Here is a 6,750-nt window from a genome sequence, read left to right as displayed (position 1 = left end):
TATACGTTATAAACTTTAACCTAACCTAAAAAACTTGCTTGTGCTTGCAAAAATCATAGAGTTATATATTAGCATAGAGAGAGTGTCATTCAGAGCGAAGTGACGACACCATCTTTTTTATTTGGATTAGTGCTGTTTCACTCTTATGCATAGTAAAGCTGCTACAGTTGTCCCCCTCTTCCGTGCCTATATTCACACTGAATGTCATCATAGATTTTCGATACAGTGTGTTAGAAAGAGATACAGCAAACCAGTCCATGAGATCTTGTCGTCAGGAAGCGCGGAAGGTAGGCTCCCTCTATGTTAATATTTACCTCTATGGCAAAAATATGTGGATGACACTAAAAATATTCAAACGGCGAATATTTATTTACTTTGAAGTGTTGAAAAGACCGACAACGTACGGGAACACGACAAATATTCGACAAGCACTAAAATTGGTCAATGCCAAATAGCAAGCAACCCATCCACACTAACAGGCAAATAGCAAGCATTTGCTCGGTATTTGCCAAATACCGCATATCTGGCGCCGCCTTAATGTAAAACTGTCTTGACTCACATGCTCACATCTCTCAAATTTCACATTCTATTCGGACCGTGCAAGTTCGGAAAAGCAACACCTATTTCTACGCTCTGAACTTTTATTCGCACTTTTAATTATATTGGCCAATCATATGGTCCTGGTTACTGGATAATAGGGCTTTTCATTCACAGTCATTTGTTTCGAGCTTCTGTCATGTGTCACATAATATTAATATATCTACGTCATACGTTATTGATATATTATACCCATGATACAAACCAAAGACGTATGGCGTAGATATATTAATATTATGTGACACATGACAGAAGCTCGAAACAAATGACAGTCGATGAAAAGCCCTATTGTCAAGGCTATAGTCCAAAAAAAAATAATAAGAAGAAAAAATAAGATTTAGGTTGTGTTATTCAAAAGTAAACAATTGTATGTAGTAAATAAAATTAGTTATTAAAATGCAGTATTGCAAGCAAAATACAATTAATTAAATTTACCTTTATATAATCATTGCATCATATCAATATTGTGAAGCAATATATTTATAATGTTTCTTCTTAAATGACAATAGGTATGAAATGTACGTCAATTTGACAATTTCAGTTGATAATCTTGATAATATGAATTATTTAAATATACTTATATCAGAGTTCTCTGAAAAAGCCGTTTAGTTGAGACAGAAAAAGTAATACTGCAATAATTTTTGTCACGTAGCTGCAAGAACTATATTCCGAAGTTAATTCTGAGAAAATTTGGATATAAATAGCTAATAATTTGGAATTTAAAGTTTGATTGATTTTTTGACAAGGTAGTGGTGTCAAAATTTGAATTGCTGTCGGCTTTTGAAAGTCAGGTATTTTAATAAAATCTTTTATAAATTATAATTCTAATAGCCTAAATTAAAACACTTTAATATAATAATTAAAAAAAAAATTAAATAAATAAAGCAAACTAGTTTTAAAAATGGGGGACACGTCTGGGGGTGATAGGCCCCCAGATTTAAATTTAGTCGAAAAAAATGATAACTTTGATGTTCCAATGACTACAAATACGAGTTATATAGGCAATCTAAGTAATAATAATAATTTAAGAAATAACAAAAAACAAATAATTGTTACTGATAAAAAAGAAAGTATAAATTTAAATAACATCCCATCTAGATATGATATTTATGATAAAGGTCCGTTTGAAGTCTATATAGAATCCAATAATGAAAATTTGAATATCGGGAAATATAACTATTTGGCCATAGCTAGAGAAATCTATGATCTAAAATTAAACGAAATCTTTAAAACTCATAAAAAGGGGATAAATAGAATTAGTGTGGAATTTAAAAACAGAAAAGCGGCAAATGATTTTTTGGATTCAAATACGTTAAAAGATAAAGGATATGACTTGTTCATCCCTAATAAGAATGTAACCTGTAAAGGTATTGTAAAATTTATCAATAGAGACTTCACAGAGGATACCCTGTTGAAATACTCAGAACCCAATACAAAAAATTGTAAAATTATTCATGTCAAACGTTTTAATAGAAGAATTAAGCAAAAAATGGATGAGGTATCTCAACAGGGCAGCCAAAGTGAGGAGGTGGTTACACTTCTCCCAACTGGAACTGTTTGTTATACCTTTACAGGGACTACTTTACCGAGGGTAAAGCGGTTGATTGATCTGCGGTATAGAACATAGAGTCTTGCCATATATAATGCCAGTGATACAGTGTTATAACTGCTTAAATTACGGGCACACCAAAAATCTGTGCAAAACAAAAAATAGTAAATGCATTAATTGTACTAAAATACATGAACCAAATGAAACGTGTGTTATGAAATGTGTTCACTGTAACAGTATTGAGCATAATAGCACAAGCCATCAATGCCCCGAATTTATGAGACAAAAAAAAATTAGAGAGATGATGTCTTTAGAAAATCTATCTTTTTTTGAGGCTTCTGAAAAAATTCCAAAAACAAAAAATAATAATTTCATTAACCATCCGAGTGATTTCCCTGCCTTTCAAGGCACTAAAAACCTGGAACCACAAAGTATCCCATTAAACTCTAGACGAACGACACACGTCAGTAATCAACAAAAATCCAGCACTTATAGTGTCACACTTAAAGGAAATAAAAGGCGAGCACAAGATAATGGGACATACGATAAAGATCTACACAACGAGAATATATTAAACCCCAATGGTAGGTTGCCATCCACTTCCTCCATGGCATATAGTACCCCAAATTCACCAAATTTTAATAAAACCAATAAACAAACCTCTGAAAACGTTTTCAGAGAAAGCTCTCAGTCCCTTCAAGATATTATGAATATGGCTAGTAAATTAAATAATTCAGACAGAGAACATGTTCTCAATTTTATTGCACAAATTTGTAATTTTAAAAGCATAGGCTCACCTACGTTTGACACAGGCTATTTAGATATTAACTCATCACCCCCATCATTTTATGGATCAAAATAAAAATAAAAAATTCCAAATGCAAGGCTGTTTCACTCTCATGCAGTGGAACATTAGAAGTATTAAACCAAATTATGATAATTTAAAAATCTTCATTAAAGAACTTAAACCAGATGTAATCTTATTAAATGAAACATGGACAAATAACACGTATATATTAAATATAAAAAACTATTTCATATACAGGGAAGATAGATATGATGGATATGGTGGCATTATGATCCTAATTAAAGATAGTTTTGAACACACTAGTATACGAGTGAGCAACTCTGACAGAACATCAAATATGCAGGTGATAGGTATAAACTTACCAAAATTTGACCTAAATATAATTAATATCTACAACCCTTCAGGTCAGCAAATAAAACAATCGACATGGAATAATATTAAAAAAGATTTTCACAAACCTTATATAATCATGGGAGACTTAAATGCACATGATCAGGTATGGGGATGTGCTGGTAACAACCATAATGGGAAAATAATAATGGAATTCGTTGATGAAGAACAATTAGTTATAATGAATGATGGTACCTCCACCAGAATGGTACAACCAGGGCAGAATCCATCAGCAGTTGATCTTACCATAGTAACTCAGGATTTAGCATCTAAGTGTCATTGGTGGGTACACCCAGATAGTGGACAAAGTGACCATTTCCCAACTATATGTGAAATTATCCAAACACAATCCTCAAATGGAGGCAGCATATTAGGTACCAGAAGAAATTTCAAAAAAGCAAATTGGCCAAAATACATGGGCACTATAGAAACTAAGCTGTCTGATCGACATGACGTGGATTATAATGAATGGCATAATATTGTCAATTCTAGTGCAGAAGATAATATCCCTTACATAACAGTTAGAGATAAAACTAAGGGGGCACCATGGTGGGACAACGAATGCGATGAGTTAATAAACAATAGACGAAAAGCAATCAAAACCTATGTAGATAACCAAACCGTGGAAAATTACATAAACTGTAATAGAATTAAAGCTTTCGTTAAAAAACAATTACAAATTAAAAAAAAATCTAGTTTTAGACGATTTTGTGGATCACTTACGAGGGAAACTCCAGTTAAAAAAATTTGGAGCACAATTAAAAAATTTAAAACTCATTTTTCTAATAGCCATGTAACTTTTCCCAATAACGAAACCTCGATAAAAATTCTAAATAATTTAACTTCATGCAATGTAGATCCCTGGTTTAAACTTCTGAGCCCTAGCAATGAAACTGTTGAGGAAATAACCTACACTGAGTACACTAATATAATATACTCAAAAAAAGATAAGGCCACTGGTATGGAGAAGGTATCATATTCGATGTTAAAAAACATACCCACAATAGCAGAATCCCATTTGATAAAAATTTTCAATAATATATTAAAAACAAGTAAGATACCATGGCAGTGGAAACAAACACTAATATTACCTTTCCTAAAACCTACTAAATGTCCAAACAGTCCAGAAAGTTACCGACCAATCGCCTTAACGTCATGTGTAGGTAAAATTCTAGAAAACATAATTAAAAATAGAATAGAATGGTTCGTAGAGCATAATAGTATTTTGCCCAGCTATCAGCTGGGCTTTCGCAAAGAAAGTGGATGTAGTAATGCGCATGTAGCGCTTTCCCACATAGTACTTAATGCTTTTACTGAGAGAAAAGCGGTTTTAACGGTCTTCCTTGATCTAAAAGCTGCTTATGATAATATAGATATCTACCTTTTATATAGAAAAATGGCGGATTTAAAAATACCATATACATATAATAACCTAATTTTTGAATTCTTAAATAACAGAAATATTTATATCCGAGATAGGGAATACCAAATAATTGGACCCAACATCACTGATAAAGGGCTGGCTCAGGGATCGCCCCTGAGCCCACTACTATTCAACATATATACCAAAGCGCTACATGACATTATTCCATCTAATTTCAGGCTAATTCAATATGCAGATGATCTAGCCCTCATAACAGTTGGTGAAGATATAAATAATCTTATAAGATTAACTAATATATGTCTTACTCACATAACTCAATGGTTAACAGAAAATAAACTACCCTTGTCCCATGGTAAATCCTCTGCAGTAATCTTTAACAAAAAGAAAAACATCACCAATAATATTCCGTTAAAAATAGAGGGAGAGATAATTCCTATTAGAGAATCAATTAAATATTTAGGGACAATATTCAATAATCGACTTAACTGGATTGAAAATATTAAACGTATCGAAACACAAGCTCAAAAAGGTTTGAATATAATGAGGGCAATATGTGGAACCTGGTGGGGAGCAAACCCCCATACAGTCTCATTAATTTATAAAGGAATCGTAAGACCCCATTTGGATTATTCATGTGCAATATTAAAACCCTGTAGTAAGTCCCCACTCTTAATATTAGATAAAATTCAGTTTAAAGCTTTACGAATCATCACGGGCTGTATGAGATCTACCCCCACTAATGCTTTGCTAGCAGAAAGTGGAGAAATTTCATTAGATGCAAGAAGGAAAATACTGTGCGCTAAGTTCTATCTGAAAATCCTAGCTGATCTGAAAAATCCACTGAACGAAATCCTGTCAGAGTTGGGAACCAAAGTAAATTATAAAATAGGATTTTGGAAATCACAAGAGCCACCATATTTGATTGAAATCAAAAATAATTTTGACAAATACCTCATTAATCTATATAAAGAGAATATTAAATCCTGCTTTCAGATCGAACTGAATTATCTTACGGGAACATTTCAGACAATTTTCTCAACCCACAAAAAAATGGAAATCTATACTCATCAGGAATTTCTTAATGAATTTTCAGCTTCATATGGAAATTATACATGGGTATTTACAGATGGTTCTTTAGATCCCGAGTCGAGGACAGTAGGTTTTGTGGTACACATACCTTCAATCAATTATAACTATGCATCCAGATTACATGAGCACACTCAAATATGCACTGCAGAAATTATTGCAATTAACAAGGCAGTATCTGTTTGTATTGAAAAAAATATTAAAGAAGCAATAATTTTTTCAGATGCTAAAAGTGCTATCCAAAAATTACATAACACCACCTGGGGGACAAACAACCATATTGTAAACCTAACTAAAAGACTTATTATTGAGTCAATGGAAGCAGGATTTAATATAATCTTAGCTTGGATTCCAGGCCATACTGGAGTAAAGGGGAATACAGAGGCTGATAAATTGGCAAATATAGGCAAGACTTTAAATGTTCCTGCAGACATTAAAATAGATAAATTTGACTTTTTGCCTTTTATTAAACAAAAAATTGTAAACGAGTTTAAAGTTGAATGGACAAAGCAGTTTAAAACTAAAGGGAAATGGTATCAACAATGCCAAAGTGATTTTTCTATGAACCCTTGGTTCCACAAATTCACATTTGTGGATCGAAGGCACTTAACATCTATTATTAGAATGCGAACGGGCCATTGTCACACACCAGACCATTTGTTTAAAATTAATTGTAGTGATACTCCTTTTTGTGAATGTGGACAGATAGGAAGTATAACTCATATGTTACTTGAATGCCCAATTAACAAAACAAATCAATTTGACCTGTATCAGGAACTAGTTAATATAGGAAGTCCAACCCCTATTTCAATACAAAATCTCTTACATAATATTAATGACCAAACCTTAAGAAAGATCAATCAATTTTTAACAATATTTCAAATTAAAATATAAAATAAAAATAGTTATTTGAAAATCATATCACAATGAATTTAA

Source organism: Diabrotica virgifera, chromosome 9, assembly GCF_917563875.1.
Source record: "Diabrotica virgifera virgifera chromosome 9, PGI_DIABVI_V3a".
Taxonomy (NCBI): Eukaryota; Metazoa; Arthropoda; class Insecta; order Coleoptera; family Chrysomelidae; genus Diabrotica; species Diabrotica virgifera.
The sequence above is the reverse complement of the archived record's forward strand: the minus strand, read 5'-3'. Positions refer to the sequence as shown.